This window comes from Haliotis cracherodii, unplaced genomic scaffold (genome assembly GCF_022045235.1).
Source record: "Haliotis cracherodii isolate W230 unplaced genomic scaffold, xgHalCrac1.p SCAF_4, whole genome shotgun sequence".
NCBI lineage: Eukaryota > Metazoa > Mollusca > Gastropoda > Lepetellida > Haliotidae > Haliotis > Haliotis cracherodii.
The window spans coordinates 34,284,489-34,302,547 of NW_027266297.1; the positions used below are offsets into that span (position 1 = coordinate 34,284,489).

The window sequence follows — 18,059 nt, forward strand, 5'->3', positions numbered from 1 at the left end:
GGGGGTATAGCTCAGTGGTAGAGCATTCGACTGCAGATCGAGAGGTCCCCGGTTCGATCCCGGGTGCCCCCTTCACCTTTTGCTATGTTTTACGTTTTGGGAATGTCGTCCTACCAACGCGCCAAACTAGATACAAGCAATCTATCTGTCAGCGTTGAAAAGGATAAGTGTCTTTTGTTTGTTTTACTTACACGCATACTAAAGAGAAATCATAGTTTTTAGGTGGGCAGCAGTGTTACTGCACGAAACAATTATTTTGCATCACTTATGATAAGGCAGGTGAAATTAAATAATCTTCCAATTTCAATCATTCTTAAAATTTCTAAAACACATGTGAATAGAATAGTTCATGGTGCGAAACAAATTAATAACTATATAAAAAAAACGAACAATTAATCGGTTAAATGTGGGGGCGGGGGGGGGGGGGGGGGGGGGGGGGGAATCAGACGACCACAATCATAAACAGATTATTATGCACAATTTTGACATTCACTTCTTGTTCATTCAATTAAAGCTACCCATTTCACATGCTGAGATGGGAGAGGAAGATCTCTCTACGAGAGTGTGATTTTTATATGTGTTTGATTGTTGGTTAGTTGTTTCACGTCGCGCTCTGCAATATTCCAGCTATATGACGACGGTCTGTAAATAACCGACTCTGGACCAGACGATGCAGATCATGAGCATCGATCTACGCCACTGCGATACGATGACATGCATGGACCAAGTCAGCGAGCCTGACCAACCGATCCCGTTAACAGCATCCATTTATTTCTGTTGAGGTGGGGAGTGGGGGGAGATATTATTTAATTCTACCATGAATTTGGAATTTACTCGATTGTGATTGGTCAATCCGAGGCTGTTAAATCACAATAAGCCCCCACTGATTGAAACAGCTGTTTTGACGGCCGCATCACCGCGGAAGCTAATATTCATAGAATATTACTATTTTCAGTCATTGTCGGTAGGCATATTTAAACAATTATATCTACAATTACAGGTTACATAATGCACATATGCGGTTACTACACTATTCAAAGATTGTGTGGCAATACATTTCGTGCAGAAAACACGATAGAAATCTACAAAGGTAAAGTATTTACGTTTTGGAGACAACAGAGAGCTTGGAATTTTGGCGCTTTTCTATATATATACGACTGTGAAGTCATATCTTTTGCGTCACAATGAGCGATATGACGTCATAATGATGACGCGCGATGTAGAGCGATAGCCTTGCGAAGCTTGCTTTGTTTTCTTTAGGGATGCCCTCCTCATGTTAGCTTACCAATTGCAAGTTGCCGTGGTTATATGCTTTCAATTCCTGTAATATGTTCGAGTGAAGTATTACGGTGTAAACAAACTGTTTGAGTATATATACAGCGCCATATTGTGTTCGGTGATTCCGTAATTCAGATCGATAACCTCACTCAGTATATTTGCTAACACCAAAGAGTTTGCGTTTTATTTAGTCATGGTAGAATGGAGATAAACATACTGTGCGTTCGGTTCCAAATTCAATTTAGCGCGGTTAAATCTACAGGTAATCTAGCACTACATTGAAAACACAGTATGTTTATCTCCTAAACAAATAGTTTGTTCAGAAATATGTCCAAAATGAATAGTTTGTTGGCATCGGTGAAATAAGTGAACAATTCGTTTTGTGAAAAAAAAATAACGTCATTTTTCTTGTTTGTTATTAGTGAAACTGAATACATTGGTTGATGGTGCTCAGTAAATAAATAGGGTGTGTTGGATACAACTTGTAAAAAAATACATTGTTCTAAAAAAATACGACCTAAGGAAGAGGAAATATTTGCAAATATGTACAATGTGCAGTGCAACTTATATTTAACAATTTGATATCTACAGCAGTGATGATTTAGCTAAGGGCATGACAGTGTGCAGCGGAACCACGATTATCGGACAAGACTGAATCTGTTAATACGGGACACAAAACACGGTTTATGCATACAATCCTCGATTATCGAATATATTCTATCTCCATTCTATAATGATGTCTTTATGGTAATAGAGTCGATACTTAATATACTTGATAATCGAGAATTTCCAGGCCACAAACTGGAAGATTTTGAAGCAAGGGATTACGTCAGTCATTGCATGACTGTATGGTGAGGTGAGGTGAGGTGAAATGGGGTTTAACGTCGCGTCCAAGATTATTGCACTTATATAGCGACGTGCATGTATGTGTGTGTGTTTGTGTGGCTGCTTGTACAAGTCCAGACTGATACCGATTTATAGTGCTAGCTCACTGAGATACCATGCCGCAGTTTAACATGAATACCCCACTGAGACACAATATACTGACCCTGAGGCGACCAGTCCTTGTTTTAGCCCCTTAATGCCGAGCACCAGGCAGGGTAACAACAAGTACCATCTTTTAACGTCTTTTGTTATGACGCGCGGACGCTCGTCCACTAGCCCACGGAGGCGGTCGACTGTATGGGGTTTGACCGTTATTGTTGAGACACGACGTACCTCTCCAGACTTGTTTGAAATAGTTTTGTTCACGGTGAAAAGATAGCCCATGTGATTGATACATGCTGACTTGAAAATGACTTAATATGGATTTGACAACGACAAATGCCAATAAACAAGTACTATTATAGTTTGTGAAACGATATGACAGACTGAATTATGTTTTCGAGACTGGTACACTGTGTTGGTCTGCGTTAACCCCACAGGACCACTCGAGGGTAGGTATTCGAAGGAACATACTTGCATGAGCGATACATTGACGTAACTAAATGTATACACAAGATATCGGTTAATTAGTATACATTTTTTTATCAATACATAATTCCATATGGTGACTTGAACATGCATTAAACTAATAAATAAGCAGCTGTAGACCAATAGTTTTCTTGCGAATGAGCGAGAAAAGGCTGGAAGATGTGTTATATAACTTTTACAGTACAAACATTACATCACAAGAAGAGTGTGTGTGATGGTGTCTCGTGAAGCACCCCCGTGATAAATGCTATTCAGACTTCACTACCTGCCTGGGGGTACAGGCGCTTGTGTCACACAGAGGCCCCACACTTCAATCTTCCAGTCAGCACGTGTTACACCCCTCCCCTGCAGCTATAAGAGTCCCTGTGATCTCAGCCCCGTGTCCCCCGTCTGTCACACTAACCTGCATGATCCGACGACAGCGATCTCTGACGGGAACTACCAAGTATGTCTTAATTCGTTAGTGTTTATAAACACCACATCCTTTCCAGGTATCATATTGTTGAATTTTTTCGGACTGTGCTGTTAGTTGTTCGATTGGAATTTTCACAACAGTTCTCTCAGAAGGATGTCGTCGACAAGCCTGGTGTCACTGCTGCTCTGTTTCCTCAGCATCGTTGAAATCCCTGGACAAGGAATTGGTAACTTTGACTTTGGGCAAGAACTGATCTTATCGGGCCATGAGGGTGGCCATTTCATTGACAGTGGATTCGGAGGGGGCGAAATTCTACCCCAGGGGAACTTCATGATACAATCTGGGGGTAATGCATACAATACACGGGCGGGTGGAACCGGGTTGTCCGCGCCACTACCAACCACGAAGGACAATCAGGAGAGTCTTAAGGACGTCCAGAACGTCCTATCCCGGAGGGGCCGGGGGGACAAGAATAATTCAACGTTCTGGGAATTCCCAGGGTGGTGCTGGTGGTCTGGACCTCACCGGACTCCTCCAGAGTATGATGTCCACCCCGGGACAGAGAAGTTTCAGCTGGACCATCCGGCGACAGCCTCAGAGGACCACTCAACGGAGGCAACAGGTTCGTCGGCAAAGAATCCCGGATGTGTTTCAATCCTTTGAAAGTCAGTTTGGTTTAAATGGCATGGACTTCGTCAGCGAAAATCCGAGAACCAGTATTCAACGCAGAATCAACCCGCCTCGCAACGTCATTCCTGCCCTGCCGACGACTTCCGGTGCGGGAGGCGCCTCGGCCGGATATGGTCTGACGTCCAGACACGTCCAGCAGATGCTCACTGCCCACAACAACGCTCGACGGGAACTTGGTGCTGCCGACATGCACCTCATGGTAAGATGCTGACATTCGCTATCTGGTTATTCATGTGTTCGAGGAGGCACGGGTGGCCCAGTCGTCTAAGGCGCCGCGATTCGCTGTGCAAAGTTGCGTCCCTTGGGCACGACAGAAACCTATGATTGTGGCTCGAATCCCGGTTCGCCCCGATTATGTTTCTAGGTTTGTCAGTGCCATACCCGTGCTCGTGGGTTTCACCGAAGTGGTAAACGTCTTAGACCTGCATCACTTCGGGCTTTCCTCCCACATTAAGCTGACACGCCGTGATATAACAGGAATACTGTTAAAAGCGGCGTAAAACCCAACCCACTCACTCATGTGTTCGATTGCTTTTCTGTAATACAAAATACTGTTTTCTTGTGTATATCAGATGCTGGTAAACTGTAGTTGACATCAGACGTATGTTACAGTTGTATTCATATGAATAGTATAGGTAGGGTAGTATAGTTGTTAAAGCGTTCTCTCTTCACAACGAACACCCAGGTTCGATTCACCACATAGGCCAAAAGACGTTAAAAGATTGTACTTGTTGTTACCCTGTCTGGCGCTCGGTATTATATAAGGGGCTAAAACAAGGACTGGTCGGCTCGGAGTCAGTATACTGTGGGTATTCATGTTAAACTGCGGCAAAGTATCACATTGGGCTAGCACTATAAATCGGCATCAGTTCGGACTAGTACAAGCAGCCACACACACACACACACACACACACACACACGTGCATGCACGTCGCTATATAAGTGCAATAATCTTGGACCCGACGTTAAACCCCATTTCACCTCACCGTCACCTCACCACATAGGTCGATGTGTGAAGCACATATTTGGTGTCCCCCGCCGTGATATTGCTGGAATAGTGCTCAAAGCGGCAAAAAAACCATATTCGCTCACTCAGTTATATGAATACTGTTAGCTTGGAGTGCAACGAACTTGAACTCTCCTTGACCACTAACTCTACTGCCTCCTATTTCCCGTCCACGATAATCCAGTGTTTCATATGTGTTTGTTGATAATTACCCACCTCCCATAAGCCATCATCGTTCACTTTTGAGCCAGATTCGAATGTCACGACCCTATAGAAAAGGCCGTCCAATCTAATCACTGTCCTGTGCGAAGGAAATTCTGTGCTGTCGCCATCTGTGCTATCTGTGATGACGCCATCTCAGAAACGATGCGGGTCCTGGGGATTTGTCCAAATAGAATGAGGTGTAATACACTGGATAAATGAGGATGTATGGTTAAGGTCAAGTTCGTTTCAACAGAAAATACAATATTTCGACTTTAAATATCAGAAGTGTACTTTAAGAAAAAAGAAAGTGATATATGAAACAATTGAAATGATAATAAGGGACTGAAGTCTTCCAAACTTTTCTAAAGATGACAAAACATACGCTCATTGTGAAATCTGTCCGAATTAGAAAAACATACGGAAGCAGACTCCACCTATCACATAAGTAATACCACCGTCGAGGTCAAGTATCCGATATGGCCTCATTTATCCTTGATGACTCAGAATGTAGACAACGGGCTACTGTTGATCACAACAAGCACTGGTTTTGTCCTGAAGCATGACTGTCTGTCAGACGGTGCCGTCTGATGAAAGACTGTTGACAGCTGACGAAATTAATGATTTGGGAAGAACGTTTGATTTATACGTCAGCCGAAGGGTGAAATGGGGTTTACCATGGTCACCTGTGCTTACAAATATTCAATAATAACATGTTACCTTGGGGGGGTGGGGGGGGTGGGGGAGGGGGGTTGATGTCGGCATAATGATGGTCATGATACAGTCCTAAGTCACGCTGCTCAAGAGAGAAACAAGGCGCTTCTGTCATATTCGTTCTTTACCGTTTAACGCCGCACTCATCAAAAGGTGTATGACATCATGAGGATTGATCCACGCTATCTTAATTCTCGCTACTGCTGACTAAATCTCAGATCTGATTTTAATGAGACTGAAACCGTTTTCACAAAAGAGACAGAATTGTTATAAAAATCTCTTTCAAGTATGTATGGGGCGAGGGGTAGTGGTTAAAGTGTTGGCTTCACATGCCGAACATCGATTCCCAACGTGGGTATACTGTGTGTGAATCAAATCTTGGTTTCACCGTTGTTTGTTTGTTTGGTTGGTTGGTTGTTGTTGTTGTTGTTGTTTAACGCCGCACTCGGCAATAGTCCAGCTATATGGCGGCGGTCTGTAAATAATCGAATCTGGACCAGACAACCCAGTTACCGACATCCTGAGCATCGATCCACGCAATAGGGATACGATGACATGCATCAACCTAGTCTGCGAGCCTGACCACCTGATCCCGTTAGTCGCCTCTTATGGCATGGGTTGCTGAAGACCTATTCTAACCCGGATCTTCACGGGGACTTACGATTGTGATATTTTTGGGCTATCGATGTGAGACCATTACCGCACATTTAAATAAGTGGGATTATCAAGCGGAGATGAAAAGTGTCGTCTCATTTCAACCAAAGGTACTTTTTCGTGAACTGAAGCATGATACCATATAAGGATATGATACATAAAGGCTTTAAACACGCACTCCTTTACGCGTAAAGTGGTTTAAATTGAAGAAGATTTTGTCTAATATATAAGTACGTTCAAAATAATTTTATTTCATCCAAACGAAAGAGAAATTCGTGTATTCATCAAACATTATTTTTGTTGAAATACGACTTTAAAAACATAGAGACACATGCCGTGACCCGGATTCGAACCTGGGTTCTTGCGGCCACAACGCAAAGTCCTAACCACTAGACGATCACGGCTGAAGTGCCCCATGACAAAAGCCGAGTACTTCAACAACAGGATCTTATCTTTGTGAAGGTGCTTGTCAGTAGAAAACAGATCATGGCACGGCACATTGTTCAACAGAGAAATGGGACACTTCGGTCATATTCGTTCTCTTCCGTGTTTTTGTCGACACACCGTGACAGTCGAAAAGAGATGGCTTAGTGCACACACAGTGTAATATGAAAGTTAAAATATCGTTATATCTTTGAAAGTGACCTTCATTGAATATTGATGACGACGTTCAGATTGTCATTTGAGAAGTTGTTGAAGTGGTAAGATGTAAATTAAATAGATGATGCTGATGATGATGACTGTTTGATTATGTTCCTGGCGATTAAAACGATAATAATATTGATGCTGATAGTTAGGTGGAGGGTTGTGGAGATTATTTATGTATACTGAACAACAAAAGTTCCTGTGACATTAAATAAGATTTAATGCAAAGTTATATTTTTTATCAAATGTGAAACAATGTCGGTTTGCAACAGATAAAAAGACTCCTGTAAGTGTTCAATGGTTTAATTTGCCATACTGACTTCAGAAAATGCGTGATTTCATTAAAAAAAAACCACATGAACATGCCAAAATGTCAATTTACAAATCAGTAGCGTGTGTGTCCACCTCTGGTTGCGATGCAAGCAACACATCTTCATCTCATGGAATGGACCAGACGTCGCACAAAGTCCGGTGGGATATCTGTCCATATATGCTGGAGCATGTTTCGAAGTTCCTGGAGTGTCTGTGGAACACGTGGTTGACGTCGAAGGCGCCGATCAATCTCATCCCACATGTGCTCGATTGGTGAGAGATCAGGGGAGCGAGGCCGGCCAGGGATGACATGCACGTTGTTTTGTTGAAGAGAATCCTGAACAAGTCGAGCAATATGAGGCCGGGCGTTGTCATGTTGAAAGGTAATGCCTGGGCCATTGCGACGCAAAAACGGTGGAACAACAGGGCCGATGATCTCGTCGCGGTAGCGCTGTCCATTGTGATTTCCCTCTACCACTACCAAACGGGTCCTCTGTCTTGCTGTAATCCCACCTTATACCAAAACGCTGCCGCCCCCGAACCGATCTTCTTCCATGACACAATGATTGACGTAATGTTCACCTCGACGTCGGTACACTCGAATCCGTCCATCGCTGTGGCTGAGGTGAAAACGAGACTCGTCAGTGAATAGAACTTGTCCCCACTGCATGGCCGTCCAGCGTAGACGCTGTCCGCCCACTGTAGACGTGCTTGACGGTGGTTTCCTGTCAAAAATGGACGTCTGGCGGGTCTTCTGGCGACAATCCCTGCACATCTGAGGCGGCGACGTACGGTTTGTGAAGATATTCGTCGAAGGCCAGGGATGCTTCTTGCAGTCAATGTTGCTGGCTGGAATCGATTTCGTAGGTGTGTTGTTCGTATCCAGTTGTCTTGTCGATTATTGATTACGCGTGGCCTGCCACTCCGAGGATGGTCTCTGACTGCATTCGTCTGTTGCCAACGTTCCCATAAACACCAAATGGTGTTTTGTGTAGACGTTAAATTGTCTTGCACCATCACGTTGACTCGATCCTGCTTCAAGTATACCAATAGCTCGCAGACGCTCATTTTCGGACAGGCGTGGCATTTCGTAATGTTGAATAATTGCGTAATTTTGTTGTTTTTCTGAGTGGTTGTTGTCAGCACGATGCTAAACAATGCATATGGAATCCCGTAGACGCACATGTTTTTATACCCATTCTTTGGTAGTGAAATGCATGGGGCTTGCATAAAAGTCAACTTTTGCATGGAATGCATGCTTTTCTGTAGCAGTTGCGTTTTTGTGACTTGATTCCATACATGTACTACAATATTGAAAACCAAACTTAACTTCTTTGAAAAATACACTAAAATATTGGTGTCACAGGAACGTTTGTTGTTGAGTATATATGATGCTGATGATGATGATCTCACAATGGTGATGAAGCTGCTGATTGAGACGGTTTTGTTTGTTTCTTGTTTAACGCTGCACTCGGCAATAGTCCAGCTACATGACGGCGGTCTGTAAATAATCGAGTCTGGACCAGACAACCCAGTGATCGACATCATTAGCATCGATCCGAGCAATAGGGATACGATGACATGCATCAACCAAGTCTGCGAGCCTGACCACCCGATCCCGTTAGTCGCCTCTTACAGCAAAAAACATGGGTTGCTGAAGACCTATTCTAACCCGGATCTTCACTGGGACTTACGATTGTGATATTGTTGGTCTGTCGATGTGGGGGCATAACCGCACCATTACATTAGTGGGGTTATCAAGTGGAAATGAAAAGTATCGCCTCATTTCAACAAATGGTAGTTTTTCGTGAACTGAAGCATGACTCAGTATACCATGATGCCATATAAGGATATGAGACAAACGAGCTTTTAACACGCACTCCTTTACGCGTTAAAGCGGTTTAAATTGAACCGGATTTTGTCTAATTCATAAGCACATTCAAATGAAAATAACAGTATTTCACCAAACGAAAGAGAAATTCGTATATTCATCAAACATTATTTTTGTTGAAATACGACTTAAAAAACATAGAGACACATGCCGTGACCCGGATTCGAACCGGGGTTCTTGCGGCCACAACGCAAAGTCCTAACCACTAGACGATCACGGCTGAAGTGCCCCATGACAAAAGCCGATTACTTCAACAACAGGATCTTATCTTTGTGAAGTGCTTGTCAGTAGAAAACAGGTCATGGCACGGTTCATTGTTCAACAGAGAAACCGTACACTTCGGTCATATTCATTCTCTTCCGTGTTTTTGTCGACACACAGTGACAGTCGATGAGAGATGGCTTAGTGCACACACAGTGTAATATGAAAGTTAAAATAACGTTAAAGTGTAGAAACCTTCACTGAATATTGATGACGACGTTCAGATTGTCATTTGAGAAGTTGTTGAAGTGGTAAGATGTCAATTAAATAGATGCTGCTGCTGCTGATGATGATGATGATGATGATGATGACGATGACTGTTTGATAATGTTCTCGGCGATTAAGACGAAAATAATATTGATGCTGATAGTTAGGTGGAGGGTGGTGGAGATTATTTATGAATATGATGCTGCTGACGATGATCTTACAATGGTGATGAAGCTGCTGATGGAGACGGTTTTGTTTGTTTGTTGTTTGACGCTGCACTTAGCAATAGTCTAGGTAGATGACGGCGGTCTGTAAATAATCGAATCTGGACCAGACAATCCAGTGATAGACATCCTGAGCATCGATCCACGCAATAGGGATACGATGACATGCATCAACCAAGTCTGCGAGCCTGACCACCTGATCCCGTTAGTCGCCTCTTACAGCAAGCATGGGTTGCTGAAGACCTATTCTAACCCGGATCTTCACTGGGACTTACGATTGTGATATTTTTGGGCTATCGATGTGAGACCATAACCGCACATTTAAATAAGTGGGATTATCAAGCGGAGATGAAAAGTGTCGTCTCATTTCAACCAAAGGTACTTTTTCGTGAACTGAAGCATGATACCATATAAGGATATGATACATAAAGGCTTTAAACACGCACTCCTTTACGCGTAAAGTGGTATAAATTGAAGAAGATTTTGTCTAATTTATAAGTACGTTCAAAAATAATTGTATTTCATCAAACGAAAATGAAATTCGTATATTCATCAAACATTATTTTTGTTAAAATACGACTTTAAAAGCATAGAGACACATGCCGTGACCCGGATTCGAACCGGGGTTCTTGCGGCCACAACGCAAAGTCCTAACCACTAGACGATCACGGCTGAAGTGCCCCATGACAAAAGCCGATTACTTCAACAACAGGATCTTATCTTTGTGAAGTGCTTGTCAGTAGAAAGCAGGTCATGGCACGGCACATTGTTCAACAGAGAAACGGGACACTTCGGTCATATTCGTTCTCTTCCGTGTTTTTGTCGACACACAGTGACAGTCGATGAGGGATGGCTTAGTGCGTACACAGTGTGATATGAAAGTTAAAATATCGTTAAAGTATAGAAACCTTCACTGAATATTGATGACGACGTTCAGATTGTCATTTGAGAAGTGGTAAGATGTCAGTTAAACATATGCTGCTGCTGCTGATGATGATGATGATGATGACGATGACGATGACTGTTTGATTATGTTCTCGGCGTTTAAGACGATAATAATATTGATGCTGATAGTTAGGTGGAGGGTGGTGGAGATTATTTATGTATATGATGCTGCTGACGATGATCTTACAATGGTGATGAAGCTGCTGATGGAGACGGTTTTGTTTGTTTGTTGTTTGACGCTGCACTCAGCAATAGTCTAGGTAGATGACGGCGGTCTGTAAATAATCGAGTCTGGACCAGACAATCCAGTGATCGACATCCTGAGCATCGATCCACGCAATAGGGATACGATGACATGCATCAACCAAGTCTGCGAGCCTGAACACCCGATCATATTAGTCGCCTCTTACGGCAAGCATGGGTTGCTGAAGACCAATTCTAACCCGGATCTTCACAGAGACTTACGATTGTGATATTGTTGGTCTGTCGATGTCGGACCATAACTGCACCATTACATTAGTGGGGTCATCAAGTGGAGATGAAAAGTATCGTCTCATTTCAACCAAAGGTACTTTTTCGTGAACTGAAGCATGACTCAGTATACCATGATGCCATATAAGGATATGAGACATACGAGCTTTTAACACGCACTCCTTTACGCGTAAAGCGGTTTAAATTGAACCGGATTTTGTCTAATTCATAAGCACATTCAAATGAAAAGAATAGTATTTCATCAAACGAAAGAGAAAGTATTTCATCAAACATTATTTTTTGTTGAAATACGACTTTAAAAACATAGAGACACATGCCGTGACCCGGATTCGAACCGGGGTTCTTGCGGCCACAACGCAAAGTCCTAACCACTAGACGATCACGGCTGAAGTGCCCCATGACAAAAGCCGAGTACTTCAACAACAGGATCTTATCTTTGTGAAGTGCTTATCAGTAGAAAGCAGGTCATGGCACGGCACATTGTTCAACAGAGAAACGGGACACTTCGGTCATATTCGTTCTCTTCCGTGTTTTTGTCGACACACAGTGACAGTCGAAAAGAGATGGCTTAGTGCACACACAGTGTAATATGAAAGTTAAAATATCGTTATATCTTTAAAAGTGTAGAAACCTTTATTGATGACGACGTTCAGACTGCCATTTGATGAAGCTTATAAAGTTGTAAGAGTGAGTGAGTGAGTTGGGTTTAACGCCGCTTTTAACAGTATTCCAGTTATATCACGGCGTGTCAGCTTAATGTGGAAGGAAAGCCCGAAGTGATGCAGGTCTCAGACATTTACCACTTCGGTGAAACCCACGAGCACGGGTATGGTGCTGACAAACCTAGAAACATAATCGGGGCGAACCGGGATTCGAACTCACAATCATAGGTTTCTGTCGTGCCCAAGGGACGCAACTCTGCACAGCGAATCGCGGTGCCTTAGGCGACTGGGCCACCCGTGCCCCCTATAAAGTTGTAAGATACCAAATATGATGATGATGATGATGATGATGATGATGATGATGATGATGATTGTGTTTGATTATGTTCTCGGCGATTAAGACAATAATGATACTGAGGCTGATAATTAGGTGGAGGGTGGTGGAGTTTTTTTAGATGATGATTATGATCTTTCAATGGTGACGAAGCTGCTGATGGAGACGGTAATACCATTGATTACAAAGATAAGGATATAATTGTGTTCTTTCTATTGGTGATAAAGACGGTAATGCCGATGGTGTTTGTAATCATGATGTGAAGACGAGAATAATATAGATGATGATTATGATAACGATGATGATGGTTTTGACAATGGTGGCGAAAACGAGAATAATATTGATGGTGGTGTTGATGATTGCGTCAATAATTGTGGTGAAGACAATAATAATATCGATGATGATGACTTCAGCGGTGGGACAAGCAGTTGGCGAGTGAGGCAAACTCGTGGATACAGCGCTGTGTGATGGAGCACCAACAAGGAGGACGGGGGGAGAACCTCGCCATGGTAGGAGGGTCACTCATGAACATCGACAGCCTCGTCGACTACGGCATCAACGGCTGGTACGACGAGAAAAACAGCTGGCGATACGGGGACGAGTTCTCGGCTGCCACTGGCCACTATACACAGGTGGGTCACAAGAACTTCTGACAACGACATATTTCTTGTGTATTGTAAAGTATTTACGATTGGATATGGTGTGTATCAACTGGGACAAGCTCGTACTGCGCAAGGCAGCCAGTTTGAGAATAGAACCCTGTATCCGACTTATCGAGCGATTGTCCTCCCCACTGGGCTACCAACTGTCATGGTAAGTGTTAGGTAGTGAGGGAAGAGGATTGATGTCGACTGCGACCAGGGAGTCAATGCAATACTTATATCCTGATGAATATGAAAATAAATTGTCCCGCAAAATAATATATGTTCCTTGATTGGTAAAATGAGGCCTGTGCTTAAATAAAGACGAAAAGGTTGGTTGGTTTGTTGTTTAACACCGCACTCAGCAATATTCCAGCTATATGAAGGCGGTCTGTAAATAATCGAGTCTGGATCAGACGATCCAGTGATTGACATCATGAGCATCGATTCACGCAATTGGGATATGATGACATGTATCAACCAAGTCAGCGAGCCTGACCACCCGATCCCGTTAGTCGCCTCTTGCGACAAGCATAGTCAGTCGCCTTTTATACAGCAAGCATGGGTTGCTGAAGACCTATTCTACCCAGGATCTTCACGGGTTGAATAGGGAAGTAAGTGTTTACGGGAGAATGTACTACAAACATGGAGTAGCATTAGAAAATCGCTGGCTACATTTGTGTGGAAACCCCATTGTTTGTGTAATTATGAGACGAAATCAAATGGAAGCGCATTTAACCTCATAAATCATACGTGCTTACAATATGGACATATATTCGTTGTCCTGTAAGTAAGAAAATTTGCAAATAAAACATACACATGCATGAGTATGTATGCTACTTTCTTTACAGATGATCTGGTCCAGCACGACGAACGTGGGATGTGCCGCCAAACGCTGCCCCGATATGTATCTCCTTGCCTGCTTCTACTCTCCGCCGTGAGTTGCCGTCACTTGCTCTCGCAAAGTCTTGTTCGTTTGTTGTTTAAGCCGCATTATTCCAGGATTTATGACATCGGGTTGTAAATAATCGAAGATGGTCCAGACAGACCCTGACGCAATGACTGTAAATGTAAATGACCCCTTGGAATATTTTTATATTTAGAGATTTTTTTTCTAAATGATTTTAATCAAGTTGGTTGAAGTCGATATTTTTTTAAAGTTTGTTTCCAAATATAAAAGCTGGATATTTTTTATATATTTCATTTGTTCATCAGTTTCGTTTAATTATTTTTATATTATTTCTTAATGTATTTACCTATTTGTGTTTATTTTTTTGGTATTTTGGATAGTTCCTCTGTTAGGATATCTAGGTGTATGAGTGTTGATCAGTTTTGTTTGTACAAATTATTTTGGAGTGTAATCCGTGCATACATTAACCTTCGTGTGTGTGAGTTCATATACCGTATGTATATGTTTGTTTCCAGGGGCAACGTCATGGGCTTCAACCCCTACACCCACGGCGCGCCGTGCTCCATGTGTCGAGGTAGCTGCCAGGACAAGCTGTGTGTGTGAGGCACCATCAGCATCGCTGCTGCTGACATCGGCCTGGTTCTGCACACAAACTCCCACTACATGATTTATTACAATGCTGATTTATGGCACGGACAGTGGCCATGGGATTCTCGCAAACCAGGACTCTTTGCAAACATCTTCTGGCTGGAAACTTCGCCTCAGGCGCTCTCATGGCCACCATTACGGCAACGACCATATGAAACTAATAAATATATTGAATGCCATGTTTCTTGTTTGGATATTTCTTTTAACCACGTTTCATAAAATACTGGGGGAAATCATTTTTCCTTATTGATTTACGCTGGGCATACTAGATGTCCGTTTTCAAGACTAGAAAATGGTAATCTGGTTTATAAAGTAATTATATATATAGAACAACACGTGTTTTATAAATTCAACAATTGTACTTTTAATAATATTATATCAATGGACATTCCCCCTTAAGGAAAATAGGATTCCTTGTGGCAGAGGTTGACAATAGTATTACTTCATTATTAAAGCATTCATATACAAAAAATACCTATTTTCTCATGAGATATCCTTCAACACTTAAAAGTGACAAGCTCTAACAGTACAAAATATAATTTGAAGGTGTAGAGTAAAAAACGATCATGAAACTATTCTACATTTGTACAATCAAATCCTAAATTACATCATGGTGTACCAATAATAATGTATCCTTGAAAATGTTTACTGACAAGGATATATCCATAATTGTTCTTTATCACGTTTGAAGATAATCCAACAGTTTTCTATACACATTGTCTGTACAGTTAACCATAAATGGTGCCACTCCGTGTGATCTTTGGCTCCACTTTGATGTAGTCCGAGAAATATTTCGCTGGCTTGCGGCTTCTAAACCTGAAGTATTCCACCATGTCTTTCACCCTCCCGTATGTGAACTTTAGCAGCTTTGACCGCAGGTATGCGAGAATCATGTTGAAGCACACGATATATCCAATGGAGGACTGGAGGTTTGACTTCCCAAGCCCCGAGATACGAAGCAGACGACACATGCTCCATCGTGTCTGAACTGCAGTGAGCATGACCAGAAGCGTGACTAGGCCTCCCACTCCGAGTCCAACCAGAAGAACTTTAAGAAGACGTTTGTGGAACCTTCTCTTGAAGATTTTCCTAACGGTGGGGTAATTCAAAGCATAGCATGCTCCTGCGAACACCACACTTGAAACCAGCGGAGCGTTGACGCCATTGTTCTTGGCTACACATTCTAATATCGGGTAGACCTTTCCGCATATGACATCCATTGTAATGAACTTTGTCACTTAGAACGTCGAGTTGCCCGTGATCTCGCGCATATTCATACCAGCTGGCTCCACGACATTGTCAAGACTGCGTGGTTGTCTATGACGTCACAGAAGTGATACGTCACGATTCATGGTTGCGTAAAAAGTGGTGCGTGTATGAAAACGTTCTTGTACCAAATGACATCATGGAGCGTTATTGCAATTGTGACTTTTTACAATGTTCTTACCATGGCGATCAATATTTTTTTTTTTTATAATCGTTACCACATGAATTAAAAATCCCTTTATGTCTTGTCGCCGCCATAACATTGGACATCTCCGCCCAGTGTACGTCTTTAGGCTACGTTTGGGTTTTCGTTATCTGTAGCGTCAGGAGTCATCAGTCAAAGATAGTTTTCAGTTAAAAGTTCAATGAGGAATCTTGCCGGCTTGTTCTCACAGATGTCATTGCCTGATGTTTACCGACAGCATTCCTTGAACATGAAGAAAGTTGAATAAATCCAGCTCTTCCAGAGAACAAGTTTGGTTAGATCACAGGTTGAGGCGACCATGTCACAGTGATATAGGCTAATATACTACAGTCAATGTGTAAAATCAGTCAATTTGTAAATTGCCTGATTCACTGATCCAATATATAACAGGCAGGCCAAGTATTTCAGTCAGTTTACAAACGGAATGATAAAATATATCCATTTATTTGACAGATTCACTGGAAATTAGTACGACAGGGCTGTGTGAAGATAAAAGGCTGACAAATATTGCAGTGTAACCTGAAAAGGGTTTCTCTCTCCTGGGAGTTAATACATGGAAACCTTCTGAAGATAACACTACAATATTTTACAAAAACAGTTCAGAATACAGATGTTTGTTTGTTTAAGGCTGCACTCAGCAATATTCCAGCTATATGACAGCGGTCTGTAAATAATCGAGTCTGGACCAGACAATCCAGTGATTGACATCATGAGCATCGATCCATGCAATTAGGATACAATGACATGCATCAACCGAGTCAGCAGCCTGACCACCCATCCCGTTAGTCGCCTCTCATGACAAGCATAGTCGCCTTTTATGGCAAGCATGGGTTGCAGAAGTCACGGGTCTGAATGTGTTGGGTTTTATGTATCTTTTAGCAATACTCAAGCAATATTCCAGGATTATTCAACCGGAACACCAGTAATGGATTTCACACATTGAACCCATGAATAAAGGTGAAACGATACACCGATATTCCGATGCATCGCGATACTTGACCCACGATACGATATACGATAAACGTGGGCCCATTTATCGATACGCCACGATACGGAACGCAAATCTCAAGTACAGCGTTTCCTCGGTATTGTGCCTTTCAATAAACCGCTAACTTGGTTATAGCGCACGCTAACGCATGGCTCCCAAAATCGTACTTACATTTTTAATAAGCTCAGGTTTTACACCGACAGATGTTTTTCCCCATCTCATAAAACATTATCAGCTGATCACCGCAAGCACATAACAATGGAAATACCAGTCAGCAAATCCGAACTGAAGTACGCAATTCAATACCATTATTATACTATCTTGTTATTAAAACGTGTTCATTGTATATCTGGACTTGTGTTTGTAATATATTTTATTGATTTTATTCAAAATTTCATTTAATATTGTTTTCATTAAGTTATGTGAAATCGTGTGTGAAGAGATACAGCAACCACGGTCAGATTACAGCTTTTGACGCATTGAAACGAACTTTAGTTACCCGAGAATGGATACATATATTGTATATGCCATACTTTGACTCGTTAAAAGTCATATTTGTGGCAATTTGGCTAATATATGTCAACATAACGTTATCGCAATCGAAATACATGTAGCACGGGAAGTCCCTAGGGTGACTGGTCAAATTGTTCCATACGTAAAAATATCCTGCAACAGCAATCACCAGTACCAAAATGCTACACTTGTTGTGCTTATAATTATAAATATATAATTATATAGTAAAAGCTGCAACTAAGGTAACACGATATTGGAATAAATTATTCCTGACAAAACAATAATTTCAGATACAATTTCTTCGACCATTGCATCAAAATTCTTTGAAGTTGTATCACTGGTGGAGTACATTAATTATTTTCTGGTGTTTGGACTTTGAATTGTTTTGTAGGAAAGTTGAACAACTTCAGTAGTCTTGTTATTATAAAATAATTTTGACTGTTCCAAAATCATGAAAGGTTCAATCTTTACATGCTTTAAGTCT

General features: G+C 42.0%; 5 non-coding genes and 1 pseudogene across 5 annotated transcripts; 2 read left to right on the forward strand and 4 right to left on the reverse strand.

Annotated features, from left to right (window-relative positions):
• On the forward strand, window positions 1-72 carry Trnac-gca (transfer RNA cysteine (anticodon GCA)). The gene has a single exon. It is a non-coding gene; the product is annotated as a tRNA-Cys (tRNA).
• A 3,247-nt stretch (window positions 73-3,319) lies between these two features.
• On the forward strand, window positions 3,320-14,558 carry LOC139478642 (uncharacterized; annotated as a pseudogene).
• Trnah-gug (transfer RNA histidin (anticodon GUG)) lies at window positions 6,764-6,835 on the reverse strand. The gene has a single exon. It is a non-coding gene; the product is annotated as a tRNA-His (tRNA).
• On the reverse strand, window positions 9,428-9,499 carry Trnah-gug (transfer RNA histidin (anticodon GUG)). The gene has a single exon. It is a non-coding gene; the product is annotated as a tRNA-His (tRNA).
• Window positions 10,572-10,643, reverse strand: Trnah-gug (transfer RNA histidin (anticodon GUG)). Its single transcript has one exon. It is a non-coding gene; the product is annotated as a tRNA-His (tRNA).
• On the reverse strand, window positions 11,723-11,794 carry Trnah-gug (transfer RNA histidin (anticodon GUG)). Its single transcript has one exon. It is a non-coding gene; the product is annotated as a tRNA-His (tRNA).
• Window positions 14,559-18,059: the final 3,501 nt, after the last annotated feature.